The 13,719-nt window shown below is 36.3% G+C and overlaps 1 pseudogene; it reads left to right on the top strand.

The window, feature by feature from the left end:
- The first annotated feature begins 1,803 nt into the window (after positions 1–1,803).
- LOC143669246 (olfactory receptor 2M2-like) lies at positions 1,804–13,485 on the top strand (annotated as a pseudogene).
- The last annotated feature ends 234 nt before the right edge of the window (positions 13,486–13,719 follow it).

The following is a 13,719-nucleotide window of genomic DNA, read 5'->3' as shown; positions in this document are numbered from 1 at the left end:
GGTCTCTGATCTCCTAGCTAGTTTGCTTCCAGTGTTCCTGCTATGCATTTCCCAGCAGATAAGTGGTCAGTAACTTGAGGAGAATTTACCAAGAGACACTTAGCCTTCTCCAAAGCCTCCAGCTCTGGAAGTGTTTAACTCAAGTCCCAGCCATCTTAATGACTCCAGACTCTTATCTGTATCTATCCATGCAACCGCTTCCTGATGGAGTGATTTTCCTCAATGTCGTGTTTTGAAAATGCAAACAAGGAAAAAGCTTGACATTCCATGCTTTCTTTTACTCAAGGATATAGTCCTTCAAGTATTTCCTCTTTTTGCTCTCTGTTGTTTTAAAATAGTTAGTTTATATTTCTTCAGCTTTTGTAATTGTTTTGGTAGTTGTCGGGTTTAGTATAACGAAAGGTCTTTCATGAAGAGAACTGAAATTCATTTAAAGCATTATGTGACTATGAGGCCTTGAGTGGAATATTGATTCCCTTTTAAAATTTTTATATTGGTAGCATATTTAAAATAAAAAATTTCCATTTGAACGACATTCATATCTGCAATATGAAAGTTACATTCACAATTTTGTGTTACCATCGCCGTCATTAATTTCTGAAACATTATCTCCACAAATAGAAATCCTGAACCCATTAAGCGGTAACTCTCTGTTCCACGCTTGACACCCAGAACTCTGATAAATTCTAATCCATTTACCTCTTCTTTGCACTTGAACATTCTAGGTATTTCATATCAATAGTATCATAAATTATTTGTACTTTTATGTCTGGGTCATTTTGGTTAACATGATGTTTCAAGGTTTGTCCATGTCATAGTGTATATTGGGCTTCATTTCTCTTCATCGGTGTATAATATTCCATTGTACACATACATGACATTTTGTTTATCATTTCACATATGGATAAACACTTGGGTTGCCTCCACCTTTTGGCTAACGTAAGTAAAACTGAATGGACATTGGTGTACAAACATCTGAGTGTCTGCTTAAAATTCTTTACAGCAAATAGCAAGAAGTGAAATTTTGGGATCATATGGTAATTCTATGTTTAACTTTCTTAGGAACTGTAAAAATATTTTCTGGATGCACAGAAAATATTCACCAACAAGGTTCTAGGGTTCCAATTTCTCTGCATCTTAGCCAGTACCTATTATTTTCCATTTTTATTAATACAAGTCATGCTAATTATTGTGAAGTCATGTCTCCTTGTGACTTTAATTTCCTTTGATGACTCACAATGTAGAAAATCTTTTAATGTGCTTATTGGACATATGGATATCTTCTTTAGAGCTATTCAGTTTGAATTCAGTTGTTAGTCTAACTTCAGTTGAGTTGTGTTTGAGTTGTAGCAGTTATTTATACATTCTGGCTATTAAACCCTTATCAGTTATATGAGTGTCAATTATTTCCTCCCATTCTGTGTATTTTGTTTATTATCTTGACAAGTCCCTTGAGGTACAAAATTGGTAATTTTAGTTAGGTCCATTTTATTTTTTCTTTTGTTGCTCATGCCTTTGGTGTTATATCTAAGAAATCAAATATAAGGCCCAATATAAGGTCATGAAGGGTCCCCACTGTTGTCTTTTATGAGTTCCATGGTTTTAGGTCTTAGATTTATGTCAATTTTAAGTTAATTATTTTTATGGCCTAAGGTTTGGGTCCACTTTGTTCTTTTCCATGGGGATATTGCATTTTTTGGAGAGACTCTTCCTTCCTTTTTTAAAGCACTTGACATCATTGTCAAAAATCAATTGACTATAAATGTGTGGCTCATTTCTGGATTCTGGATTCTTTTCCACTAACCTGTATGTATATTTTTATGCAAGCATCAGGGGGTTTTGGTAATTGTGGCACTGTAATAAATTTTTGATTGGTAAGTGTAAAATGTCCAATTTGTTCTCTTTCTCTTGGTTACTCAGAGCCCCTTACAATTCCATTGAATTGGAATTAGCTTTTTCATTTATGCCAAAACGTTGTACTGAGATTGCATTGAATCTATAGAACTCTTGAGTAGTAGTGACGTCTTAATAATATTAAGTCTTCCAAAACTTGAACTTGAAATGTCTGTATATGTTTTTAGTTTCTTTTTGTAGGATTCATCTCTTTCATTAATTTTTTCTTAGACATTTTATTCTTTAGATATTATTATGTAGAATTCTTGGTGAATATTTTTTCTTTCAGCAGTTTAAATATCAGCCCTCTGCTTTCTTTCCTGCATGGTTTGTGATATGTAATTGATATTTAATATTATTGAGGGTCCCTTATACACGGTGAGTTATTTCTCTCTGCTTTTAGGATCCTCTCTTGTTTCTATTTTTTGACAATTTAATGGTAATTTATCCTGGTTTGCATCTATTTGTGTTTAACCTATTTGGAGTTCCTTTAGCTTCCTGGATGTGTATATTCATGTATTTTTTCAAATATGGGAAATTTGAGAAGCGGATGTTGGTAAGCTTCATGATATCTCACAGGTACCTTAAACCCTGCTTGAATTTTTTTTTCATTCTTTTATTCCTTTCTATTTTCAGCCTGAATAGCTTCAATAATTTTATCCTAAAATTCACTGAATCCTTCTACTGAGTTTTCAAACATGCAGTTGAAACTATCCAGTGAATTTTTAACTTCAGTTAGTGTATTATTTATCTACAAAATTTGTCTGGCTTCCATTTTAAAATTCCTATTCCATTCTTTTGTTAATGGATCATAGATGTTTCAGATGAGTATGAATATCTGGGTGCTTCCAATTGCAATGCATAAACACCCAAAATTCTCCATTCTTATGAGGATGAGTGCAAATTTGTTAAACTTCTCAACTTTTTTTAATGTGAAAATGTTTTGCTCTACAACTTAGAAAATTTTATATTTTCTTGGTACTCCTTGTGAATCAGAAGTGTTTCACCATACACGTATTTCCCAACCATTTGAATGTACATTTTTCATTAATTGTATAGTTATTTCTTATAAGAAACTGTACCAATACTTTGTATGAAATGGAATTGCTCACGCTCTTGCCACTCTCCATTCTAATAAAAATACCTTTCCTTTCTGCATGGGAATGTATTTAGGTAATACAATGAGTTCGTCATTTAAGTTTTTTGCTAATGTTTAGAGTACTGAAAAGGAATGTCTAATTTATGAGATTGAAGTCTCCGTAGTCTCACTGAAAGTGGTTCTTTCCCTGACTTTGTACCATGTGGTAACTGGAAGGGCAGCTGCAGGTTTGTGTTTGACCAGGGGTCTCAATACTGCAACAGTGATCATAGGGCACAATGTTGAGGTTATTGACAGCTGACACTGATAACCTGATCTTATAATCACCATAATAATCCCATACAACCCTTTATAAATCTTTTCTATATTTTAGAATGAGAAAGAAGATAGATTTATTGGTAGATTTATTGTGAAGTCTCAAAGTCACTTTGCATGTATTTGCCAGTTGGCCATTTTTTGGTAAAATCTCATTAATTTTTCAACACATCTTCCTTTCTTCCAGTTTGAAAGGTGCAAAATTAATTTCTCAATATTAAACTTGTGCCACATCTATTTAAATGAATGCAGATGCTTAAGATTGTGCAGTATATTAAACTAACAGTGAAGGTTAGAAAAGAAAAGGCCAAGTTTTCTTAGAGGATATGGGAACGAGAACTGATATGATCTAAGTACCTGTTAGGTCAAGATAATGTTCAGACTTTAAAAACTATGCACTTCCCATCACCCTAAGTTGCTTTACAATTTGCTATGTTCATAAGTTTCATAAAGGGGGACATGGTGACTATAAGTCAACAATGAGTATCCATCTTGAAAGTCATTAAAATATCTAAAATTTCAGAAAGTATGATAAGAGATAGATTCTTTAGTTGGGGCATATGGTTAATGAGCCAGAACTATCATTATAAGAGGCCATCCAGAAATGAGTTATCATGTTGGATCATAAAGCTAAATAATTATGACCTTTATATTGTTTTAAACCAAATTTACAAACACACAAGAGTACCTTCTAATTTATTGCTGCCTCATTTTGCCTCTTTATAAACCACCTGATGAGCATAAACTTTTAGAAATAATATTCATTTCTTATGTTCGTACCACATTCTAGAAGCCATGTGGTATGTTGCAGTCATTCATTGAAATGGATTTGGATATGTGTCTTCAGGTAAGCAAGTTCCACCTTCTTACTTTACCTGCTGCATTTCACCTTGAGTTGTATAACCTAGGAGTGGTAAGTGAGCCTGGTTATTTATGAGGTGAAGTGAATGAAGAATCCAGGGGATTGGTTGCCCCCACAGAAGTCTCCTCAGGGACGTCTATACTTGCCCTTCATTACAGAATTTATTTCATCAACTTGAAGTTCCAGAAGATTAATTTCTAATGGATAATTAGTAGTATTTTGAGTCTAGTTTTCCTTCTTCTTGCTGTTACTGTAGAGGGTGCATGCTTCTTAGCATATAACTTTAGACTTCTATTCAGTGTTCTTATTCATGATGTCAGGAAGTCCTCATTTGGTGGGCATTATGTCAAAGAAACTGAATATATCCCCATAAACAAGTTGTAAGTTGTTTAGCATAAATCTGGATGAATACGTGTAGGCCATTGACTTAAGGTTACATTCAAATAGTAATGTGAAATATTTTAAAGTTGTTACAATTGTTTCAATGGTGTCCAGAGTAGTTTAATACAAGCTACTCTGTCACAGGGGAAACTGGAAGTCAGTTAAAACAGTGAGTGAACATTTGGTCGTCAATGGAATATTGATTCTCTTTTAATTCAATTGTATATTTACGAAACTTTACAGAAACTTCAAAGTTGAACTTCAAATATATTTGAATTTCAAAATATTTTCAAATCACAGAATAGTATAAATATAAATAAATATGATGTAGTTTTTCAGCAGTTTTCTACATCCAAAATTCTGAATTAAGATCAAATAGATAAGATAAATTAGAATATTATTATTTATTCCAAAATATCCAATGCTAAATACATTTTCTAACATGTAGTAAAATTACAAAATGAAGAAATGTCATTAAAGAAAGCTAGAAACCAAAATAAATAAAGATACTGTGTCTACATTGAACAGAATTAGGTGAGGTACTTGGAGATATTAGGATATGCGAAATGTACAGAGGTAGAATAATAGAGAAAAATTGTTCTACCTTTTGGATTCTTATATATTATGATTAAATGAACCACAGTTGTTAATCCACTGATAAACACTAGGAAATATTTAGAATAATATTCATAAATCATAAGCTTAGTATTTCCCAATATACCACTGAAGTGTAACATCTGTTACCAAGCCCTTCTCCCATTTTAGGTATTTCTATAATTGTAAAAATTTCTTTATTATCAGTGACCATATGTTGTGCATGATCATATATGAATGTAATGTTGCACTCTTATAGTCACATAGATACTGGCAGCATCTTCTCAGTCCTGATATTTGATGACTTGTTTATGCAAACACAGCACCCCCCCACAGTTGCTGGCACATGAATAAAATGTAAAGAATGTCTGTTCCATTTTTAGAACAACACCGACTCAGTTGTGCAAATGATGTAGGGGGAGCAAGGTGATTTATTCATGTTCTGAATCCATCACCTGATGAAGTCTGGGTCAGTAAATGGAAAACTGTTGGGGACACTAGAGCTGAAAATGGTGAGGGTTGTTGTATGGGCACTATACCTGAGTCAATTGCAGGTTTTCTCAAAGCAGGAAACTAAGATAAGCTGCATAATAGTAAACTAAGATCTTTAATTTAGTTTCTCGGCTTATATAGCTTTCCACTCCCACGTATGTTGCTTGAAGGAGACTAGGTTTCCATGAAGAAATGCTCTGCAAGGCAATAACATAAAATATGCTTTCAACAGTTGTTTCACAGGGTATAAAGGCTAGAATTCAAAAGAATTATATGTTGAGAAAGAGACAACAGTGATGTGAGGGCTACTATTGACAGAGTCTGTGCTGACATTGACACTGATCTGTAAACCAATCATCAGTTCTACGTAAAAGCAAGAATGAGGCAGCTGCAAGTGGATTCCTACCACAAGCCTATTGCACAGTTGGGCTAACATTTCTAAAGTGCACCAAAATTGTGATAGATCTACTTAGCCCTTGATGTAGACTTACCATTTACTTCCTGAGTGTGCCATAAGTGTCAAAGTGGCAGTAAGAGCCAAGTGGAAGCCTTTGAAATTGATCATTATTGACAGATATTTAAAAAGTTATTCTGTATTTTGGGATGGATTGTAATGGTTAACACCACCACTGGAAATTTAAGGATGAAAAACTTTACTTTCCATCACCTCCTTTTTTAATGCACAGTACAGCCCTTAATTAGGAAGATGGATTATGACATATGGCAGTGGACTACCATGGACCTAACCAAGAGGTAGCCCACATACCGTTGCTCTGCTGCATTGCTGTGCTTATGGAAAGTGCAATTTGCCCTTTGGGATAAACTGGTTACTGTGAAGAGGGTCTTCTTTTTAAACCTCATCACTAAAGATAATCAACATAGTTCTCTGTTATGTGTGCCAAAGTAATGATTGCTCTGCATTCTGTCATAATATAGGCTGTAGGGTAATCAGTTATCTTTCCTTTCCACAGAATCTCACTTGGTTGTACATTATTGATGGTGCCACCTTAATTGAACCTGCTAAACAAGTAAATCAAAATCTCTGGATTCCCTGTAAGATACATCAGTTTCAAATCATATTAAAGGTAAACACTTCACAGACTGCGGATTCTGCCATATTGGTAGAGCTTCTAAGACCATAAAAGTCCATGTCATCCTGAACAATCCCTCCAAGGTAAAGGACATGTCATGTCCCTTGAATGCTCTGTCTATAGCATAGGAAGTAGTGCTTTGTGGCCTCTTTTAGATTTTAGAAGTTGAATATGCAACAACAAGAAAAAACAGCCAAAAACTCATCTATCATGTAGCTGGGAAGGCTGTTATTTCTCATAATATCATGAGCAAAAAAGGGTTCTGTAACAGATCCAAGCTGCGTTGATATCACCTTATCTTTTAGATCTAGATCTAGCATATATAATTTTATTGGATTTATCGATGGTAGATGAGGAATCACAATGAATTCTATAAAGTCCCAATAATGGCATCACTTTGTGAATACCTGTTTTCTGTATCAAGACCCTGCCATTTTTAGGGGGAGAAATAGTGGAATCTAGAGATAATAATCTTGGATTTCTACTAGGTTATAATAGAGATCGAGAGCCTGAATATTCACCAGGAAGTAAAAACTGACTCTATGGAACAAAGGTTAAAATAAATTGAGTAGATTGAAATACTAGTGGTTAATGAGAGGGAGGGTTAAAGGGTATGGCATGTAGGAGTTTTTTCTTTTTTCTTTCTTTTGCTGAAGAGATGCAAATGTTCAAAAAAATGATCATGGTGATGAATACACAACTATGTGAGCATATTGTGAGCCATTGATTGTAACTATGTCAAGAATGTTTGTTTGTTGTTTACAATAAAATATATATATATAAAAAAACCCTCCCCTATGTTGGGTACTGTCAGACACATAAATTGAGGCATGCACCACAGACATTAATTACAACATGGGAGTAATATGTCCGGGATTGGGATCAGAGGGTACAGAAGGCATATGTAAGTATGTAGGTAAATGGCAAAACACCCACTCATTTTCTTCTATTGCACTGGCATCTCATGAGATACCCCTTCTTGCATCCTCACTTAGTGGTCTCTGTGTCCAGCTGACTGAACACAGAAATATGGGGAAGGATCACGTATGCATTTGCATGAGCCATGTGTGAGAAACAAAAGTGAAAATTTGCTGCCTTACATCCTTGCCCAAGGGTGTTCTGGGTATCTGCATTGACAGTGGTTTGTAGTGTCCTAGGCCACTTGTTTTTTATAGAGAAGGAAACTGTCTATGGCCTAGGCTTTGGTGGCTGCATAGACAGTTGAACAGAGCCCTGAAATGAATAATATTAGAATTAAAAAACAGGATTACCTGAGGAAAAAGAATACCTGTCTACAAATTCATGGAAGGGCAAAATATAGTTCATCAGTACAAGCATTGACAAATACTCCACATTCATCTTTTCCTACCTTTCTTGAAGTTTCTTCTCAGCACCATCATCAGTGTGATTTAACAAATCTGATTTCTGAAACTGCATCCCAGATGAAATGGCATTGAATAAAGGGCATACAATTTTGAGAAAAGGGCAGCAAATGTCTTGTGACCATAGAATCCAGAGAGATAAGGAGAACCAGGATGGTGTTGCCTGTGGTGGCAACGATGTAGATGAGGAGTATGGTGCAGATGAGGAAGCCAACAAGTCTTGTTTCTAGGGAGAGTTCAAGGAGGGTAAAACCCTCTAGGAAAGTATCGTTTCCTTTCCTCATGACCCTTAAGGATGTCATTAAAGATGGATATGTCTTTTCTAGTTAAAGCCACCTTCCCCCCACACATCTTTATGTAACCTTTCAAACTTAATTGCAATCTCTTGTGTTGGAGAACACAGGTTTTTAAAGGTATTACAACCCTGCACATACTTTGGATCCAGCAGTGGTTTAGGCATTTTAGATCTCAATCCCATTCTTCAAAGAACACTTGAAATTTTTTCTGACCTTTGCTATTAGTACAATATCTGAATGATGGGAAGTGGTGTGTACACCTTAACAGAAGAGGATTTTTGTTTGTTTGTTTCTACAAACACACCTTTCAAATTCGAAGACAGTCTGAAGTGTTGGAAAATAAACAGGCTTTTTTCCAAAATGAACCAAGTGATTAGAAAATCCAAACTCTCCCTGAAATTTTGCAGTGAACCTACCAATGTTCTTTCTTCTCTTTCTACAAGGTACAACAAATATATGAAGGATGGAATGGAATTTTTCTGGTGACTATACGAAAAAAGCTTCTAGGTCACCTCAACTTTCTAGGCTACCATGGGTCTCTCTGGTCAAACAGTGACCTGGAGTTGCCATTCTGGTCGACCCAATATACAAAGTCAGAGAAAGAACCACTTCAATGAAACTTTGAGGGTCCACCTTACATTTTAGATTTCCCTGGTCAGCAACCCAGAAAGTAAGGGAGAGAAATAAAATAAAATTTTGCTGTGTAGATGCTCTCCTACCCAGAAAGGAAAGTTATACTTAACTAGACTGGCAAGAGGGTGAGTAATAATGATTACCCAAAACATTAATAAGGTTTTTCTATACATTAACTTGTGTGGTTAATGAAAATACTGATTTAAATGATTCTAGAGGTACGTAAAATGCATGACTTCACTTCAGAGAAAATTGGAGTGATTAAATTATCCAGAAATTTTTGTATGCTGAAGGACAGGACATGTCATACAGAGTAAGAAGTCTATGACCGTTCACATAATAATGGAGTATATTGGCTGTTTATGCAATGTAATTAAAAGTGTCATCAAGCCAATCTTATATTTATCTCCCAATTTCTAGAGGCGTCAACTTTTGAATTGTATGCCTTGATTCATAAATGCAGGAAGGGATCTTTTAGGATCACCCTTTCATGTTTGTCTTATAGACGTCATTATAAAAATGTCAAAAGATACTAAAGCTTGCTCCATCCCAATTCTTCTACAAAATTTGCGTAGATATGGCACCTGACTTTACACCAAAATCAATTAAGGGAAAGATATTTTCTTAGTACTGTATCCTGTTGTAAACTCATGTACTTCTACCTTTGCTTGTCCAGATGTATATAAAAAGGAGGAAAGGAAATGATACTATCCTAGAGGGTTTTACCCTCCTTGGACTCTCCCTGGAAGTGAGACTTGCTGGCTTCCTCATCTGCACCGTTCTCCTCATCTACGTCGTTGCCACCACAGGCAACACCATCCTGGTTCTCCTTATCTCTCTGGATCCCCAGCTTCGCAGCCCCATGTACTTCCTGCTCAGCCAGCTCTCTCTATGGACATCTCTCTTACCTCCACAACTGTCCCCAAAATGTTAACCAACTTTTTCTCAGGGACATCAGATATATCATACATTGGCTGTGTGACTCAGGTCTATTTGTATTCCTCCCTTACAGGCAGTGAATGCATTCTACTCACACTGATGGCCTATGATCGATATGTGGCTATTTGTAATCCTTTAAGATACATGGTTATTATAAATTCTGAAACTTGCCTTCAGATGGCCATTATGTCATGGTTAGGAGGGGCACTTAATGGCCCTGTCCAAACTTTATATACAATGCACTTTCCCAGATGTGGCTCAAAAGAAATACACCATTTCTTCTGTGAGGTAAGGCAGTTCTAAAGCTGTCATGTGAAGACACTTCATCTTATGAGAAAGCCGTGTTCATAACTGGAATCATTTTGATCCTTATACCCTTTGGCCTTATTCTGGCCTCCTACATTGTTATCTTCTGCAGTGTTCCCCACTTAAATTCTTCTAAGGTAAGGCATAAAGCTCTCGCCACTTGCTCTTCCCATCTACTGGTTGTGTTTTTCTACTTTGGCCCAACCATGTTGATTTACATGACTCCTAGATCCTTGCATACTTCAGAGCAAGATGAGGGTCTCTCTGTCTTCTATACCATCCTCACCCCCATGCTGAACCCCCTCATATACAGCCTAAGGAACACGGATGTAAGAGAGGCTCTGAGGAAAGTTCAGAAAAAAGTCTAATTCTAAAGCAGGATAGTAATACTGAGAGTTCCTGATTACTCATTAATTCTAGGAAAAATTCCCAGCCATCAATTATATTATTTCTTTGTAGAAATAATATAAAATTTAAAATTTTATATTAAAATTTAATATAAATTTTATATTATAAATTTTATCAATTTTACATTAAAAATTTATCAATTTTTAAAACTGGCAATATGATTTTTATTAAAATATTTTCTTATCTAATTGGATGGGTATATAATATGGTCCATACCTAATAAATTTGTAGCCACTCCTTCATTTTTATCCTGTCACTTATCCAGAAGTATGTAAAACCAAGATTTACATAAATCAGCTGTGATAAAAGCAACAATTTATCTGATTTATTTAGCAACAACTGGACATCAAGTTAGTCCAAAAGGGCTAAATTTCTGCTGCTCCTATTAATGAAAATGATCATAATGAACTATGCTCTTACGTCAGAAAAATATACTTGAAATAGATTAATAAGCAGCCCATTAATATGCAATCTCAGGGTATTCGAACAATGCATTGGAATGGAATTTGGATTAAATTACAAAATATGCATTAATGATTTATTCTTTTGTACAATTACAATGAAATATTCAATTACGTGTGCTTCCTTCTGGTCATTTGATACTTTGACATAACAACAGAAGCAACAGAGACTTTCATTTCTGAACTTCTGTTCAGAAATTCTTTGTATGGAATAAAAAAACTTATCCTTAGAAGTTGGAGTTTTAATATCTTCCCATGTTGAACAAGATGTTAGTTGAAAATTCTGCGGTTTGAACTTGAATTCCCATGTTTTTCCCCACATTGTCAGAGATGACTTTTTATACCAAGAACATGAATCAGGACTACTAATTTATCATTTGGTTCAGATCGAAGGACGTGCATACTAGATTTAGTTTATGTTGTTTCTGTAAAACTCTCCCTTGAAATCATTTTAGTGACAATGATCACCACAAAGGACAACTGAATTATAGTGGAAAGAAATACTTGTGTTTCTTCTCTGATGGAAATGGATGTGAGTGCATAAATTACACATGACTATTTCTCATATAACACTTTTTTCTATCATATGTTTAAGATTTTGATAAATCTTAAGTAATTCCTCAATTCTCTAGGCCTCTGTTGATAAAGGTATTTGGTCAAAAGCATGCCACTCCTTAAAGCAGATTGATTCAATTTCTATATTTGAATGCTGAATCATTTGAATATGTGTGAGAATTTCTGATCAAGTTGTGGTTTCCATTTCATTGTCTGTTAGCTTTGTGTAGGTTTTCCCTGAAAGGTGATCTGATTCAAGCACAAATATGCAGGTAGTTGATTTGAAGCTAAGTCCAAGGAGTCGGTGACAGGAAATGGGAAGAGTAACACAGGGAAAGAAAAGAGACTTCACATGAGGATTTCTGAGGAACAGTCAGAATGCTTCTAAAAAATGCCTCAGAATGAACAGGAAGAGTAGTTTTCTGTAAGGTCACATCTCTCTCTAACAAAAGTTTCCTGTAAGGAATTCAGCACCAGGTCCCCATATCTCAACTGTACATGTGTGCATGCTGAGTCTGAGCCTAGAACTGAGGTGGTACTGTAGAAATTCTGAAGTGAAAAAGAAATTTGAGCAGGGTGCACTTGTGAGGAAATACTTTCAGGGTGAAGTGAATGAAGATTGCAGGAACAGCCCACTGAACCATGACCGAATTTAGAGAAGAGGCTTAGAGGTTATGAATTACATCATCCAGGGCACTTGGCAAGTCCTGTCTGCACTCTTTAGATGAGCTTGAGTTCTTGATGAAGCCTAACATGAACCCCTTTCTCCCAATGGATGCCCAGCTACAATCCATATAAATAGTTAACATGGGAGAGAAATGAGTGAAATTACACCTCTGATGCTATAGCTGATCCCATGTCTCCCATTGATCTTCACAGTTTTCCACGAAAAGGATTCCCTCACATTGGTCATAATTTCAACTGCTGTGAAATTATTATTGCATTCTCTCTGTACTGGTCCATCAATGTGGAATGAGAAGCTCAAAGGAAACAGAAAAGCCCAGGAAAATCATAGCTTCAGATTCAGTGAAACCCAGAAACCCTATAAGCAAAAATGAGGACTATAATTGTAGTGACAGTGAACAAAATTTGCACAAGTGACATATTGATCACAGTGGTGTCTTATTTCATCCTCAAGGTCACCAGACTTCCTTCCTCTTGCTGTCAGGACATCCACTAGTCAGGATCAGTTTCATTAAGGACACTGTCCCAAACATCTCTGAGGTGGCACCTGACCTGAACCAGTCATCCCATTAAATTAATTGCTTCCGTGTGATTTGACATAAGGTAGGAGATGGATTCTATGGTCACAAGACATTTGCTGCCCTTTTCTCAACATTGTATACCCCTTATTCAATGCCATTTCATCTGGGATGCAGTTTCAGTAAATCAGATTTCTTGATAAAGCACACTGATGATGGTGCTGAGAAAGAAACTTCAAGAAAGGTAGGAAAAAATGAATCTGGAGTATTTGTCAATGCTTGTACTGATGAACTATATTTTGCCCTTCCATGAATCTGTAGACAGGTGTTCTTTTTTCCTCAGGTACCCTTGTTTTTTAATTCCAATCCTATTCATTTCAGGGCTCTGATCAACTGTCTATGCAGCCACCACGGCCTAGGCCATAGACAATTTCCTTCTCTATAAAAAACAAGTGGGAGATCCAAGATGGCGGCTTAGTAAGGTACATGCGTCTTAGTTCCTCCGACTCCAAATCAACTAATAGGTGAACAGAAACAGTACAGAACAGCTCCCGGGGCTACAGCAGGGAATGGACACACAGCGTAACTCAGTCTGGGCTGGCTAGTCTGACTGCGAAACTCGGCTGCAGTGAGTGAGATCCCCGAGCGGCGCGCAATTTCCCGAGCAGCCGCAGCTGCGGCGGTCCGAGCTAATCCCTCCCTCCTTCCCGGGCTGGCTGAGAGACAAGCTTCCCAGCCAAGGCGGCCGGCGCCACACTTTTGCGGGCGGCTTCGAGTCCGCGGCTATGAGTCTCGGATGAGAGGGCTATC

The sequence above is a fragment of the Tamandua tetradactyla genome, chromosome 25 (genome assembly GCF_023851605.1).
Source record: "Tamandua tetradactyla isolate mTamTet1 chromosome 25, mTamTet1.pri, whole genome shotgun sequence".
Taxonomy (NCBI): domain Eukaryota; kingdom Metazoa; phylum Chordata; class Mammalia; order Pilosa; family Myrmecophagidae; genus Tamandua; species Tamandua tetradactyla.
This window is presented reverse-complemented; position numbering and strand designations above follow the sequence as displayed.